Genomic DNA, 17,847 nt, shown 5'->3' with positions numbered 1-17,847 from the left:
GAATTCTTCTAAAATGCTGGAAATGACGAACCGACGCGATAGAAAGTCATTCAGTCGATAACGATTTCGGTAACAGGGCGAATAACGCCGACAATTTCACGCCGATTAATGCAACGCTGCGCGCTAAACAGCAATCGAGGTAGAATAATCTACTGTACGAAGGTGGCGTGGTACAACCGAAACGAAAGGGATCGAGGTGTAAGAATCAACAGATTACTTTAACCGATTCCGATTACGAATAATCGTTGTAGATTAACAAAGAGTTTTTGCTTACCGATAGCCATTGCATACGAGAAAAATTCTCTTTCGTCGTCAGTAACCATTATTCGTGATGGAATTTTGTTTTTGATTGCTCGGCCCACCGACCAAACGATTAACTGCAGCGGATATACCCGCTCTCCCCGCTTAAGGAAAGTTGTACGCACGAAACGAATAGAGGATCCGTCTTTGGTGTCCTTTGTCTGCGTACCGATTATCGGTAACCGTTGATAAAAATTCGCGATAGTGGCCGGAAATAACGAAAAAAGAAAAAAAAAGAAAAGAAAAGAAAAGAAAAAAATCGGTTAAGCTGGCGTTCGTAAGGCTAAGAGGGAGACGGAGTAAAAGCGACGGAGAAGCGAGTGTTACATAAACGATCGTATCTCGGCGTTTCACATCGACCTTTAGGGCCGAAACGCGGATCGCGAATCACGGATCACGAGTCGCGCGAGGATTCACGAAGCGGAGGAATCACGAGTAAAGAGAGTCGCGTTAGCGATGCAACGGCACGACGTTCTCCGACTTTCCTCGTTGTTCCTCGACAAGAGGCGTGTGCGCTATCTGGAATACCAATGTTACATAGACAGGACTTAACGTATCGTATTCTGCATAGCATTGTCTCGTTTCGACGAGTTCTTTGATCGCGCAACAGCGCTCGATTCGGCGGAAGCCGTTCGAAAACTTTGCCAGTTCCACGAAGGAAACTTTCTGTCCTGGAGGCGCTGCCGCGAACGCGACAGTAGTCGACCGAACGGTCCCGGCGCAACCCGTGGCTTTATATAATAAAAGAACCAGCCTCGCGTTCGCAGCCGTGTCGCGAATTACCGACACGCGAATTCTATCCTTACGCAACCACCGTACACGGTATTATTCTAGGTTAAATAATATTATGTCACGAGGAAAGCGTGCTTACTGTAATCGAACATGCGTAACGCGCTGCCTTCCATGAGATTCAACGAGTTTCCTTTCTCTCTCTCTCTCTCTCTCTCTCTTTAAATATCTCCTTCGTCATCCGTACATCTTTATCACTGTGACAAACCGTTTGGTCTTGATTTTAGGTGCAATGCGAACGAGCGTCTTTAGAAAAGACGGGGACAGAGCTGAAACACGAGGTGGCACTTGTAGCGCGGACGATATCCTTCAGAAGCGACTCGACTTTATACTCGACTTTAAAGAAGTAGCGCGCTATAGCGAAAGAAAGGAAGAGATAAGCGAGGATGGCACAACTCCCTCGCTTCTGCGGCTGGTGCAATCGAGTTCTTTCGCATTGAGTAACGTCTGACGTAACTACAGAACTGGAGAACGTGGAACCGGTTCTTCCGAATTTTGTCAAAATCACGACGATGTAAAAAGTCGAAGATAGAACGATACGACGGACCTATCTTCGGCTTTATGTCCGATTGTCGTGCGTAAGGGTCCCCCTAGACTCTGTACGATCAACGTACAATACGCGTTGTTTAGCTGGAAACGCTCGAATATCTGGAAAAATACGAACGACACGGACAAGTTTTTCTCATAGATAGCCGTATGGTATTTATTGTCTGTTTGACCAGGCGATGACCTTGACCTTCGTCCTAGGCGAAAGGTAAAGGCGACTATTGTTAAGATTTTTAAACGTATATCACCGTTTCTGAACGTTATCGATATATACAACAGACTCTTATCTCGCGCGTGCCGCCTGCATCAAGGTGATCCGATCTACACCACGGGGACGCGTGAACGTGTTTCCCATAGCGCTGCTGTTATTGCTATGGTATCGCCGAGATGCAAGCTTTCCAACATTCCGAAAACAGTCTCCGACTTGGCGGAACTGATTCGGCGGAATAGCTTTCTTTCGTTTGTTTCTGTTATATCGCCTGGCTTCTTTTCCTACTCCTTCCGAGTAGTTCTTCCGAGTAGAGCGATCCTACTCTCTCGTGCATGATTTTATGCGTACGCGTACATACGTCTTGGTGGTTGGTCTTTCCTATTGGAGGGAAAGGATACTTGCAACGTCTCCGTTTCGCTCGTACCGCACAGTTTGCAATTTACATCGTCGTTGGTAAAATACGCGATATCCTTGACGCTTATCGTCCATCCAACTTTACGCGATAGTCTTAATCGGGCCAGGGTTCTTTCGTAGGTAAGAGGTACAACGGAGCCCAAGTATCTTGTCTCTCTTTTCTCTTTCGTCTAAACCTCTAAGGTATACATAACGCGAATATGGACATTGTTATTCGAGTTCGTAAGCTGCCCTTATCCTATTTCACGCTTCGTTAGTTGTGTATTTTAATTGCGTATTTCGTTGATCGCGGCCGCTAACGACCCTAAGATAAAATAGTTGACGCGACCTTGAATAAACAAATAAAGAAGCAACAAAAAGGAAAACATCGATCGTTCCTTTAGATTTCGTGGATCGGACGTCTGCGTTGCGGAGGAATGCTAACGGCCGCGTGTACGCACACCTTTTCCGGGACAGCGCGAAGCGGTAAGCCCTTTGGGAATAATTCTTCCGCGTACACGAGGCCGTGGAAAACAAAACCCGATCACGTAGGTGCGCGCATGGGCGTGAGTATGCTCGCGACAACGTGTCCCGTTTTTGAAATCGCCCCTACGTGATCGAGGTAGATCCGCTTGAATTTCTCAGGAGGCAAGCGATTAGCAATCGGCCGTACGGAGACTCTGCCAAAGATTACCAACGAGTTACGGCCCGATATTCTTGTCCGTTTTTTAAATTTTACGTTGGATTCGGTCACCAACCGAATGCTAATTCGCCCCAACTTACATAACCAACACACGCGTAGCTGCGAAAGCTAATCAAATTTCATGGTTCTACGCTCGTTCTTCTCCTCCTCCTGCTGTTATTCTTATCGAAAGAATATACGATGAGTCAGAGCTTGAAACACGAAATGAAAAGTCGTTCGATCGACTTAGTCGATTCGTTCGACCTGTACTTCCAAATATCGTTAAAATATCCGAGAACGGTCATTGTCGGTCCCTCGTCGTTGTACGTTCTAGTAGTTTATAATAGTTTCGTTTAGTGGTTTATAGTATCGTTAGTTTGTAGCTTAACGTTACGGTTTGTATTCGTCTCTATTCGCGTCTATTCGCGATTAAACTATGTAATCGCTATTATGATATTCGAACGCAGTTATTGCATTCGGTACTCGGCATTGATATTTCGTTGTTGAATCGGACGAAAGGAAATAGGCAGAGTGAAACGTTGTTGTCCTGCAGGAGTATAAATAGGATAAGAACGCGTAGTTATTTCACGAACGAACGAACAAACATAATTACCAAAATAAATACGCTGTATACGTGATTCTATATACAAATCGGTAACGATTTCTTACCGAATTATAATAGTTTATTTAAATATCGAATAGAAAGAAACACGGAAAAGTAATGCGGTATCAAGATAGAAAAGGTTATCGTTATAATATTTATCATATATATATATATAATATATATATATATATATTAATTATCGCGAGTCGTCCGCACAAAGTTATTTACTATATGGAAACGTTTATATTTGCTGGTTTGATGAATACGTGAGTAAAAGTATAGGTGCGTAAACACGGTGTTTGCAGTTAAAGGAGAAAGAGGACGAGAGAGGGCAGCACGCGTCCAATGTTTGCAACGTCTAGTCGATTCGAACGTTCCGATGCGTTTAAGGACTGCGAGCTTCGTGCAGTTGGACTTTCGAAGGTATACGTACATAACTCTGTGTATTTATATATGCATTTATGTCAGAGAATTTGAACACGGACGCGTATAAGCAAGCAAAGAGGCAAGGAGCGCACGAACGAGCGATCCCCGGCTTGGAATCGCTTGCGCAACAACGGTTTGAGCTCATAGCGGGTACGAGCGGATGAACTTTTCCGTATTGGGAATGCTTATGAAATAATCTACGAGGAGGATCGGCCGCTTAAAGGTTCGTTCGCGTCTTTCACCAGCTTACAGGACTCGTAAGAAAAAGAGAAAGGATGAAACACTAATACGTGGTTATACGCGTTGCTTCCGAGGATACGCCTTTCGTTTCGTTGTCGTTAGGAAGAATTAGAACGGGTCGAAATCGAAGAACTTTACGACACGGAAGTTACAAGATGGCGGGTAGGATTTGAAAAATTGTTGGCGGGCAAATATTCCCGGTGGAATCGGAGTGGTTGCGGAATAGGTTATGTGCGTGGCGCGCGCCAGCTAAGCCAATCGAGTTGCGCAAAAGATATGGTACGAGTGGACGCGAGAGGAAGACGGTACCGACAGCTCTATCGGGACGAAGAGGATCGCCAGAAGAAATTCTCAGTGGCGTAACGTCGACCTCCGTGTTCTCTCTACTCCCTCCTGTTCGAGACCGTTTTCCCTTTATACTCTGGATGCCGGGGTCCCGATATCGCTGCTCCATCGCGATGCGCTCGTGTGCCGTCGCCTTGGTCGTCGCTGCTAACCGTTGCCGCCGTGCCGCCGTGCCGCCGTGCCACCGTGCCACCGCGAGGAAACGAGACGAGCGGTTAGAAAAGAAAGGAGGGACCGGGACAGGATGAGAAAGGCGAGGAGAAGAGTTCTCCGAGAGTTCATCGCTTATTATGTAAGCAACGTAAGTAACGTAAGCGATCCAGGAGGGAGTGGAAGGTGCGGTAGGAGCGCGAACTCCGCGAAACGCTTATCGGCTTGACATTTTCTTCGTAAATACTAATAGGACGACGCCATTTTTGTAGCTACGGTAATTTCATTTTCTTACCTGCTCTTTGCTTCTAGCTGGAAACGTAAGTGCACGGGGATCGCTTGGATACACGGATACACGGATACACGGATACACGGATACACGGATACACGGATCTACGCTGCGGTCTGCATCCGTGTTCTGTTTCCTCGTACGGAGCGCATCTTCTTTTCTGACTCGACGAAGAAATAGGAGAAGAGGGAAAAAAGGAGCGTGGCTTGGCACTGGAAGGATCGTTTTTCGTTTCTTCTGGACAAAGTCGACCACCGTAGGTACGGTTCCTCCTTTTCGTGAGAAACTTTTCGGCCATGTGCGAGCAGGGGGATGATGGTCGCGCGCGCGTAACCGGTATATCGACGTAGGTGCTCGATCCCGCCACGTTTCGTTCTCGTGCCTCCTTTTTTGTATTTCCAGTCGTTCCCTCTTCTTCGTTCTGCGCGCGTTCACGACTTCTTTTCCCCGCACGCTTTTTCTTTCTTTCTTTCTTTCTTTCTTTTCTTTTTTTTTTCTTTCTTCCCTCAGCGTCTCTCCATCCGGCTACAGACGGCCAGGTAGCCCGTCTTTTGCGGTCCTGATTTCCTCAACTTCTCTGCGACCGGGCGGATACCTTCGAGAAGCACGTATCTTACCCTCGCATGGCCATTGTTCGGACGAAAGCCGTCATTGTGCGAGCAAATCAAAGGGAGTTGGAGTGCGTTTTCCTTGCATCCCGTTACATGACCGAGTGAGCTCTTCGCATCCCGAGACGAAGACTCGGTCAATACGATTCGTATACGCGAGAAAGACAGCCAACGAGAACGAGTCGAGGGGGCGAAAAGGCAAAGAAGAACCTCGAAAAGAATCTGTGTAGGTCGTGGGAGGAGTCGTGGGAAAATCGTTGCCAGCCTCGTAAGACGTTTTCGAAAGCGCTTAGCACGGCTTACCGTTTCACGCGCAACGATATTTGCCTCGAACCTCTGTCTTCCTTCCTCCGCGTTCTCCGTCGTTATCGTCGTTTATCGTTAGGAAACGTTATGCCGTAGATACTAACGATGCGACAACGATCTCGTAGTCGGAAGTAAACGCGTTTCAATCCGTTAAGATCGTAGCAAAAAAGCGTAAGTAACTGGTAAGAAGTTTAGAAGAAGACGAACGTATCGGACCGAGGTTAGTTTACGCGTTTACTGTAATATTTACGTCGCTAAATATTATATGCTATTTGTTACGAAACATCGTGGTTGTCGGTTACCATTCTCTTCTTTCTCGATTGAATTTTTAGGAGAATAAGTTACGCGAGCGTATACATTCGCGGCAGAAGTAAAATTATCAAATACAGATCGGTTTTAGCGGGGCATTTGGAACAGGTTTCGCGCGCCCTACAGCCTAATTTCCATACGAAACCGTATGTAAATGGATCTTCATTCATAGACGCGTGAAACGTGCCTCGGCCCCCTTGCAAAAAGACGGATTTCCTGATTTTGTAAAGAACAGAAACGTCAGAGATAAAACTTGTGGCTCATGCCTCGATTGAAAGAACCTAGTAAATCGTGTCTCTATGCTGCAATCACGGATGAAAGGCACTCGGATTTCGCGATTCTCTGTTCCTCGGAACAACTCGACCCATCTAGTGTAACCCGACGGAATTAGCACCCGCTTTAGAATCCAATTTTCCACGCTATTTATCGATAGAACTGCAACTAAGCCAAGCTATGGAAACGACGACGGATATCTCTTGTCCAGAGCTAGAGAACAGATATAATCGATCGGCGCTGCTGGAATAGGTGTAGTTGCGTCTAGATTCTCGACTAACGCGGAAACGACGCGTACCTTGTTCGAATCTTTCGGACGACGCCTCTCCCCGGTATCGCGGTGGCCGGAAAAATATAACGTAGCCGAACCAATACCGGAACCACAAAGACAGTGTTAGTCGGCAGCGTGGACGAGGATTAACGCTTTCAGAGGAAACCATACGCGATAGGCTAAAGGCGGCAAACGCTGTTCAATCGACGAGTACGGACACCGAAAACCCGTTGTATCTCGTTTCTGCTCGTCGAGTACTGTACCGTGGTGTCGTATCAGGATGATGGAGAGGAGAGTTTGAGAAAAAGCGGTGCTCCGAAAAGTAGTACAGCTCGTTCCTCTTTCCCTCTGTAACGATCTTCTTCCCTCCTTATTACAAAGTGTAGATACGCGTATTTCGTGAAACTGGCGACAAAGGAACCTTTAATTTCGTTAGTATCGCGGAAGGAAAAAAGAACGCGGCGCCTCGCTCTCTTTGTATCGCACTTCCTGTTTTGCAAGGGCGAAATTACGAGAAGGCTGGCCAACATGCAACGAGCCCCCCTTTTGTCTCGACCTCCAACGAGATCTCCGTTGTTTCTTTTCACGAGGCTCATATTCCGAGTAAATTTCTGGTTATTCCGCTTTTTGCATCGGCTCCTTCCTCGATTCACCGTGCACGCGGTATCCTCAGCCACCGAGAACACAGCTAACCAAAGAAATTCGCACTTATTGTTGATGTTGCGTTCACGACCGAATCGGTGTTAACGTTGCCTCGAACTGGCCAGCGAAGGGGAAACGAGGAGAGAGACAGCGAATGAAAAGACCGCTCGTTTTATCCTACGCACGAATGCGGCTGCTTGCGATTAATCGGTGGAGTTGGCCGATGAAATTATTCTTCGTTCGCACCTACAACACGATATTTGAAAACGCGGCGTCGGTATTGCGCGTTGAACGGGCGATTGTTTCAAATCTCACGGTAAATATTCCCCGTTCTTTATATTTAAATATCGACGAGTGTTCGCGTTCCTCGCGTAACGTACCACGATTTTTCCAGACGAATTGCTCGCCAGCGACATTAGAAATAGCTAGCCGATTACTATGATGTAGATGTAACGAAAAATACGAACGATCCTCGTTGGATCGCGCTAACGATAGGATAATGCTAACGACGGATAATAATCGTATTGTAATACTATCGCTTCTAATCCGATCTGCGCTGATCGTTGCGTTTTTCATCCGAAGGAGACGAACGACTAGGGAGACGAACTGATGACGGAAGCAGGCGGACAGAAGAGAAGAGAAGAGAAGAGAAGAGAAGAGGAGAGGAGAGGAGAGGAGAGGAGAGGAGAGTAAGCACGTATATGAACGTCGAGAGGGGCAGGAGGACGATGGGAAGACACGAAAAGAATGTAACAAGAGTGACCGAGCGTGGACCACGTCGCAAATTGTCTGAATTAATGCCGCAGTAGGGTCGTTTTAACGTGTCGAGATAAAACTCGTCGCTCGAGCAACGATTTCCGATGCCGATCGCTCGATCTCCTTCGTTCTACGGCTCGCGAATGCGATCCGTCTTCGAAGCGGGCCGTTCGGCAAGTCGTGCTCGCAAACCCCTAATTTTTCCGCTGTTCCCGACAGTCGGCAAGCTCCGTCGCGACACCGAGCGATGGACAAAACTTCCTCCGTTCGCGTAGATTGACGCAAACCGAGTTGAAATGATCTCAATTAGAGGTTCGGTGTTAGACCGAGTCCGACAGCGTTCTTTCAGCCGTCGGCTTCGACGTCTTCGCCTCTCGAAAGTTCCCTCGCCAGTTCCGACCATCGACTTTTTACTTTAATTCTGCCCATGGATAGAACGTACACTGCGCAAACGGAGAAATGTTATAGCACGCTGTACGAAAACGATGCAACGCGTAAAAAATGTTGAGAAAAATTCGCGTATCGGCTGGTGAGCGGATGCTGCGAACTCGCCGTGCGAAACAAACTTTTGCCGTGTGAAATGCAGTCGTTGAGCCTGTATGGACGTACGGTGTCCGAGGCCTGGCCGGAAAATCAAATATCGCGGAAAAACCGAGACGTACGAGGAATTTCCGTCTTGCCTGGAATCGATGCTTAGGTAACTAAGTATTAGGTAGTAAGAAGCGGGCATTCTTGGATGCTCGGACCTTGCGAAACGGACAATCGTACACGCGAAACGTTAGGAAGCGTCGAGTGAAGCTCGTTTCTCATCAAATAGCTACGAATAGCTTGCCACCAGAGCCGTGTCGATAGAAGAAGAAGAAGAAAGACTTACTCTATCGATAGAGATATTAGAGTTTCGGCAAACTGCGCGTTTAAAACAGCTTGGAAATCCCGTTTTAATTTCGGTGCTTTGCCCTTTCGTCCCGAGAATACGTATAATCGGAGAATCGGATCTGGCGTCCCTCGTATTTTTTTTTTTTTTTTTTTTTAAAGAACAGCTCGAAAATAAATAAATTTCCAGTTACACTGGGCGAAACGACCGTCGCGAACCAAAGTGCTTTATAACGAAATCGATACTTTTAATCGAGTTATACGTTTAATTTGCGCTTTGAAATATTTGCTTGCTATTTCTGGCCAAGAAGCTGAATCCGTTTGAAAAGGGTCAAAGGGAGTTTGAAAGGTAACCTCTGGTAATTGCGGGCGAACCAGTGCCGAGAAACGGACAATTAAACGCGATTAAGCATTAACCCACTTTCTCGGTTAGCTGTCTCGTATTTTGGATCGTTGTGTTCTATAGAAAACGAAAATAAAAAAGAAAGAAGAACGAAGCAGGAAAAGCCGTGGAAGGGTCGAGGATGATTTTTCTTTTTCTTTTCTCTCTGTTTTCTTTCTTTTTTCTTTTTGTTTTTTTAGGAACGTAGCGTGGTATCGTTCGCCAAGACAAATTCCAGTTTTTCTTCCAAGAGGAAGAAGATAAACCGATAAAAGAAGCGATCGTTCTCCAAGGGATCTCGGTGATTATCGAAAACGAGGTGGGCTCGATCGAGGAAGGCCGCCTCGCCCTTTTCCTCCCTGAGAAACGAGGAGGGCGTGTCTGTGATCCACCTTCTCTCTCTTCCTCCTTTCCTTATCCCTTTCGTCTTACCAGATCCCGCGGATCGATCGACAAATAGATACGCTGTTCGTTTTAACGGATTAACGGACTACCAAGCAGGCGTTGTGCGAATGGTTCGCGAGACAGCTACGACGCTCGCAAGAAACGTAAAAAGGAGCTGACTTTGAAACGTTTGGAGGAACGCGTCGACGCCAGCAAGCATCGAAGTAATCGGATTCGCACGTGGAGGGAAGAATGTAATCGAAGGAGAGGAAAAAAAGGAGGGCGAAGGTTAAAAGCGAAGTAATAGAACGCACGATGTTGCGAGTTCCCGCGTGTATCCTTTGGTCCAGGCCGAAGATCGAATTCCACTTGTCTCCGGATCGCTTCCACCTGCGACGAGATTCTCACGAAACTGTATGGCAACGTATAAAAATTCGAGAAGATCGGTGCGCGATCCTTTTGTCTCGCAAGTTTTTCTGCTTCCGGTGGCGGGGCTGTTTCTCGCGCGAGACGGTCGTCTGCTCTCGAGAGGACGAAAGAGGCGAACAGCAACGGACCTCGAGATACGTCCGACGTACTCGGAAATGACAGTCCAACCGACTGCGACGCCGAAAGCGTCGAGTAATCGATAATAAGTTAACGAGCAGGTTTGCTCCGCTCGCTTGGTCGGTTGCTCGCGAGCAAGGTATTCGATCGAGTCGATGACAACTTCCGGCGGTGGTAACGAGCGGTGGACACGCGATTGCGACTGCAATGCCACCGCGGTTCTGCCGGGATTCCGAGCTTCGAATCACCGAACACGGTCATAACCACTTTGCTCCGAACGCCGTCAAATGGCCACCGTTTAGACTAAAAATTCACACTCGTCTCGACTCGAACGACGCGTCCTAACTTTTTCTTTCCCTTTTCCTTCTTTTTTCTCTTTTCGCTCGTCTTTTCCCTCGTCTTTTCCCTCGTCTTTTCCCTCGTCTTTTCTCTCGTTTCCCAGTAATCCACCGTGCGATGCCTGGTCTTCCGCCTCTTTGAAGAATCTCGTCGCTCCACATCACCGAAAGCGGTTAGTCGACAGCGGGACCGAATGCCGTTCGACGAGACGGTCAAGAAACAAGAGGAAGAGGAAGAGGAAGAAGAAGAAGAAGAAGATGAAGAAGAAGAAGAAAACGGCGGAGAAAGAGGAGGACGTTCCGTTATCGTTCTCCTCCACGTAACCGTACCTCCGACAGAGGGCGCGATCCCAGATCACCTCTCGTCCCAAGGAAGGTCAGATCACCTACCACTACTACTCTTCCGTCTTCTTCGTTCTCTTTCAACGTTCTTGTTGGCTCTTGTCGTTCTCTCGGCTGTGAAAGCTCTATGTAGATAGATCTAGGTCCTTTAGAAAATGTTCATTGCCCGATTTTCGGAAAACCTCTTCTCCGACTCTTGCCTATTCGGCCGATGATATTTCAGGCACGCGTGCAAATTTCGAGAAACGGCTGCGTTCGTGTTGTCGAAGGAGGCGCGCAAAGAACGAGATACGTGGCACTTTTAAAGGGTCGAGCAGCTTCGAGTTATTTTTCGAGCGACGGTAGAGGCACGACGATCGAGAGAGGCTGGAACGCCTCGATGCCTTAATGCCTCGGTGCCACTACGTAACGGCTCCTTGCGACTTCTTTGGCTTCCGAGACAAACGAGGGTCGCCGAACACCCGGAAGTTCGTTCGACTCGGCGCATTAGCTCCTCGTCTGCCATCGTATTACACGCCTTTTAGGCTCTCGGCAGCCTCTGTTGGCCGGATCTCTACGAACGAACGATAACAATTGGATATTAAACGCTTGCGTACACCGGTAACTGACAAGCGAATTAAACAGTCGAGATTCCGCGTACGAATCGCGTCCCTCGCGAGTTTTCTCGCGTTCCAAAGACGGTCTCTCGTCACACCGGTGGAAAATGGTGCGTCGTTTCCTTCTTAGATACCGGAAGATAGCGGAAATGATCGTTCCGCTTAGTCTATTGGCGTTCGTTTCGTCTATTGGCTGGGTGATTCGGAGCGGATTCGACGTCGCGGTAAGAGAAGTAATAGTCGTAAGTGGAAAGAAGACGGATCCAAAGTACCTGTTACATCGGAAGCCGGTCGAAGGCGCCGTTCGAGACACGCCAGTGTGGGAAGCTGCGTCGGCGTTAGCTGCCTCGCGCTTCGTCACGCTGTGTTACTCCACTCCGCGCCGTTCTGCCTCGCATTACGTCGACAATTGATCCTAACGCGCTAGACGCCGAGCCAATTAAGAGACCTCTTGTCCGATTACGTCATCTACCCAGCGATACTCACCGTCCTCGCGCTTTCTACTCCGGCCTCAGCGATATTTCCTTCTCGGCTCGCCTCGAAACTCACCTACGGTACAACACCGATCGGGCGAACGCTGGCGGAAAAACCGCTATAACGCGCCGTCCTAGCGTTCGTTGTTCGGCTGTCGGTCCGTTCGAGCGATTCTTGGTGGTGGTTTACGCGACGATACCGATCGATCGACGAAGTGTTCGTCAAAGCCCTGTGCGCGCTTCCACCGGCCTCTCACGACCTGATTCGAACCGAGTCGACGATTGGTCGTAAATCGGCGGATTTCGTACGAGCGTCGCGACCGTCCTTCGCGCGTAAGTTTTCTAGGAAGGAACGACGATCCTCCCTCGAAACTACGCACGAGGAAAAATAAAGAAAGGGAGACATTCCATCGATGTTGTTTCCAGGTAGCCGTGACCTCCTCCTTCTCCTTTCTCGTCGTCGGCACCAGAACTCCGTTATTTTCGCCGTTGACTTCGTCGACACGACGAGTCGAGTGTTCGATCGCACACCGTTCTGCTTCCATCTTCCTTGCCGAGAAAAACGATCCAGGCAAATTCGACGTACGTCAAGATCAACGACATCTTCTCGTCTCGCGCGACAATCAAATAGACCGACGTAAAAAGAAGAAGAAGAAGAAGAAGAGGAAGAACTCGTGGAAAGCATCGGACCGTTTAACGCGTCGATCGCTAGGTTGGTCACCGGTCATCCGCGTCTCGCCTATATTTTCCAGAATAATCGAGATACGATTGGATATTTCGGAAAAATGAAATCTCCGACCGTCGGATCCAGGGCAAGATATACGAAATTTTATTTCAACGTTTTCTCAGAAAGAATGGAAAATCGCATGGAAGAAGCAAATTACAATGGCCGATCGCGAGTCGGATACCGTCGTCGATATCACGTACGCTGTGTGAACGTATTCGTTCGAATCCGTTCTGCCAACTTGCTGCTCGCGTCGTGTCGTATCAGCCGTTCTTACGGAGAACGACGATCGACGTACGTATCCAGCGTAACTCGTTTAAATGGCAAGTACGCTATCTACAGGCTGTTCGATAGGCTTTTTCTAAATAGCTTGCTTGGGAAATTATTCCGCGATACACAAAGATACTTCGGTCGACTCGTGCAAGCACACGGAAGACCGACTTGCGTACGAATAGATTAGCCAGTTACGTCGCCGAATGTTACGTAATGCCGTTAGAGAAATACGTAAGCCGTCCTTGACCGTTTTGATCGGAGAAAAACGGTTTTGGCAATCTCCAAGTCGCTTCCGTTTGCTCCGTTCGACCATCGGAGGACAAGGAGGTTTTTCGCTGCGTCCGACGCTTGGTAAATTCGAACGTACTCGACGACCGACACCTTGCGCGGTCGCGTTTAATTGCGCGCCACGTTTGCCCGAAGAGAGGCATCGTGCTGCTACCTCCGAGAGCCTGAACGGACGATACGAAGCAACGGCGAGACATTGTCGTAGAATTTGCGACACGGCCGCGTCGAATAATACCTCGGTGAAGAGAAACGTGCGCGCAGATACTGGCATACGGTCACCGTGAATGGATGCGAATGCCAGCGTGGTAATTTAAACGTCGGTACCGCGTGCATCGGCGTATTAGAAATTATTCGGTGAAAAGAAGGAGGAGAGAACGGCGGAGGGGCGGAGAGGAAAAAGAAGGAAGAGAAGAAGCACGGGGAGACGTAGAGACGAGAAGAAAGAAGGCGAGTCAAGGGAATTCCAACGAGTTCCTTCCTGGTAGCAGCGAGCTTCCCCTCAGCCTCGGTTTCTTCCTGTAAGAAGGCCTTCGGAAGGGGAAGGGGAGCTGGCCTCGTGGGCGACTCTCGCGTTCCTAAACTGCATTCCAACCTGCGTTGCCACGTCTCGTCGTAAGCACGCGGATACACGCATAAACGAACGAACACGCATGGTCGAAGGTGCGTGCAGACACGTGCACCGTCTAGTACGGTCAACGTGTTTCGGCCGGGCACGCATCAACAGGGTTCCACTGCTCGTAAATATTCCGATGAACAACGCCTGCCCGCCCTATCGTCCTTTCCGCCGTTCCGTCTCGTTCCCTCGTTATTCTCGTTCCTTCCGTGGTACGCGAATCCATCGTCTCGCGGGACTCCGAGAACAGAAACGTTGGCAAATCTACGACGGACGAACTCGCAGATCCAGCAGAGTACAACCGACGACTGTAGACGAACGCGAGAACGCGTTCCGTTCGAGAAGGATCCGTACGGCTCGATAGCGCTCGCGCTGACGATTATCTCGTTAATTACGTCGTTGTACGAGAGTACTAGGACGGCGTACCTTGGTTCGGGACAACGCGATACTAATTACCGACAAATAAGGATAGGAGCGAGGCTGGAACGAACGCCGCGCGAAGGAAACGTCGCTGCTCGTGCAGGCTGTCCCGCGTAACGCGACTCCTTATTTTCCTTTGCCATTTGCGGCCGTGTAACGAAAGTATCTTGAACCGTACTTTGACGGTATAAAACGCTTTGTTTTCGTAGCAAAACCGACCTCGCTTTGGATAACGTTGGATAGAACCGTGCGTTGCTCTTCCGGCGAGATGCCAGGCAACTTTGCGACGAATTCGGCAACCGTGTTTCCTACGATATTTTTCCCAACTCTGTCTAATTAATTAAATAAGTTGTCGTTCCGCCTACAGACCGCGAAATGGGATTTCACTGGCAAATTAATCCCCAACGCGTTCTTCTACTCCGAAACTGTAGCTACGCCACCGTTGCATCCGCCTAACTCTTAGACCTACTTTTATTTGGTCGCGTTGCTACCTACCTACCCGTTGCCGTTCCTATTGTACCCATCTTTGGTTTAGCCCTTCGTTTCTCCCATTACAGCCAGCCCTGCACCCACCCTCTTCCCATTCTCCGGATATCCTTGCTTGATCGTTCTATCGCTTTTTCGCAGTTACCCCTTCCCTCCTTCCTTCCTTCCTTCCTTCCTTCCGTCGTTCTTCCAATCTCACGCCTCTGCCTTCCATGATCCTGCGATCTCGCGATTCAACCGACTCGTCGTCCATCGACGCCGAACGAATCCTACCTAATGGAGTGACGCGGCCGTCGATCTTACGACGAAAGCTCGAAAGCTGCGTTACAAACTGCCTGTGTTAAGCGTATCTATCTCTGCCACTTACGAAGACAACGTCGAGAACCGGTAGCCCGTGCGAATCCCGTTCATTCCGATAAACGAAATGTACAAATCGTCTGGTTTTTCGCGAAACTTTCGCCCAATTATCGCGGAAACGTGTTTTTCACGCGCGATTCGTGGCTTTCGTTTCTACGCGCTGCACACACGGCAGTAGCGTGGCGCGGTGCTACCGCACGGTATTGGGCACGAAACAGGGCACGTGTACGATACTACGGTACGTTAGGTTTGGATCGTATCGAGACACGGCTCGGCCGCGTGTTCTTAGGAGCCGAGAAGTGGTGGACGCGAAGCGGTCAAAGCAGCCACTCTCGATAAGATAAAAAAAAGAAAAAAAGAAAAAATGTTCCCATAGTTGCGACCAAGTTTCCGCGGTTTTATTTTAAACAGCGTACGGAGCGTTCGCCGTTCCCTGTATAAGGTGAGTCTATCGGGAGACTAGCTTCCGGTCGACTCGAGGTTTTTCTCATATCCTTCGTGTAGCTTCTCGCGATACTCACGGCCAGTGGCAGGTACACCTATATTTGAGACCTCCGTGCGCGCTCGACCATGTAATGACCACCGTTTCATCCCAACGCAGGAAGAGGAACAGGTTTTTCATTTTTCACTGGCTTATCGTCCCACCTTAACCTCGAGCTCGTCGATTCTCCGGACGTCGAGACTCTCGGATGGAAGAAAAAAGAGGCGAGGGAAAAAGAGAAGACGGGATACGCTGCTATGCGCGGATGTTGGTTCCTGCCGGCGTCGAAACAACGACGCCCGAGCCACGAGTATCGAATCGTATTCCCTCTCTTGGACGCGACGAACACGACGACACGAGAGAGAAGAGAATGGAGGAATCGTAGGGAGGAATCGTAGGCAGGGAAAGCGAGCAGCGGTTAGTTACAAGGAAGACGCGGTTATGGGCCAGCACTGACGCGTCCTGACACGCCTACGCAATCTCACGGTCGATCCTGTTTTAGGATAAGGCGGATTATCAACGCGGCCTTCGTCTTCGACGCAGGTGTCCCTGCTGAGCTCACCGCGGCACCTTTTCTCTCCGTCTTATCCGCGTCCTCCTCCGATCCTCCTCGTCCTTTGTTCTTCTCTCTTCGGAGACGTTTCCATCGCGCGAAATACTCTGATCGGTCGCGACCCACCAACCAACCAAGATCCAAACGATAGTTCCTCGGTATCGTTCTGGCGATGCGTCGCAACTACGTTTGGTATTTACTTACGCGGCTGTTAAACGACGCGAGATTCGAAGAAATCGTTAGTCGCGCGTAGATATCGTAGCGGTGCGAACGCGTTTCGATAAAATGGTTTATCGCGAAGAATCGCGTGGCCAAGGTGCGTTTTATTTTCGCGAGGTCTCGCTTTAATCGCGTTTAATTTAGTCGCCCCTTTGTATCGTACGACAGGAACGCGAGGAGGAACGCGATCGTCGCCGAATTACGCAACAAGGTGAAAATTGACGAGAGTAGCGCGCAGAATGCCGCGAGGATACGTAGGAAACGGAACGCGTTCGAACAAAGAGAAACAGCGAGGTTTCCTAATTAAACAGAGATGAATTTAAAGAGGTCGTAGAAGAGGTGTAGAATTTCGACGCCTGTAATAACAGAGGCATGTGTTTCCCGTTCGCTCGTCCTCCCTCTTAATTTTTTCGCCCGGGAAAAACTTCGCCGTCCGTTGTCTCCCCTCTTTCCGATAAATCGTTGCGGCCGGTTTTTTCTCGTTACGACCGATGGCTTTATCGCGACCGTAGCTGCTCGAACGTCCGTAAGAATTCGCGTGGAACGGAAAAGCCAGCCGTGGCGAACAAATATGAAAATACAGGGGATCGAGGAGAAAAAAATTGCGAATGCGTGTCGTGTGTTTATGCGTTGTAAAATACATGTATGCATACATATGCATATGTAGGAATGGTCACGCGGACGCAGCCTTTCTTCGCGGCCGTCGTTCGTCGTCATCGGTCGTCGAACTCGCGACAAATTCAAAATAAACGGTCGAAGCGCACTCGAGTTGGCGTATACGGTTACCGCCAGCCATCCGTTTTTCTCGCAAATTTTCAGAGACTCGTTGGAAACGATATCGCGATTCTTTCGAACCGAGACTGCTTTCACCTGGTCGATCGCAACGCTTTTCGACGTTGTCTATAGATGCGCTTGCTTTTGCAGAAAGAGGCAAAGCCACGATGACGCGTGAAAATCGGTTGGACGAACTTTCTCGCGAGCTTGGCGAACCGGCTGTCACGGATCGCAACCCTCCGTGTGTCACGCAGCCATCCGGAATACCCGAAGCTCTCCGGATCGGATCGGAAATCCACGCGGTATCTCGTTCTTCTTCCTTATGTTCTATTTGACCTTCTTTCGAAGCTATAGTTGTTTTTTTTTTTCTTTTGTCGTTTCGATAATGCCCTCGTTTGAATTTACCTCGTTAGAAACCGATGGATCGTGGAAACCGATGGAGATGGCTAGCCCAAAGAACGCGGCGATATTAATTTTCTGATAAGGTAAAGATCTATCCGAACGCTATACAACGACAACGACGATCGGTAACCAGATACAAAGAGTAGTTGCAGTTTTCTTACTCTTTTAAGAAACAGGTATGGC

General features: G+C 48.8%; 1 long non-coding RNA gene across 1 annotated transcript; it reads left to right on the top strand.

Annotated features, from left to right (window-relative positions):
- Window positions 1-4,259: 4,259 nt before the first annotated feature.
- On the top strand, window positions 4,260-17,530 carry LOC138188744 (uncharacterized). The gene is made up of 4 exons (XR_011175641.1): window positions 4,260-4,837; window positions 4,999-5,235; window positions 12,501-12,786; window positions 17,413-17,530. It is a non-coding gene; the product is annotated as an uncharacterized LOC138188744 (long non-coding RNA).
- Window positions 17,531-17,847: the final 317 nt, after the last annotated feature.

Source organism: Bombus flavifrons, chromosome 17, assembly GCF_040668555.2.
Source record: "Bombus flavifrons isolate JBK064 chromosome 17, iyBomFlav1_principal, whole genome shotgun sequence".
Classification (NCBI taxonomy): domain Eukaryota; kingdom Metazoa; phylum Arthropoda; class Insecta; order Hymenoptera; family Apidae; genus Bombus; species Bombus flavifrons.
Note: the sequence above shows the minus strand (reverse complement) of the source record. Positions and strands in the feature narration are given on the sequence as shown.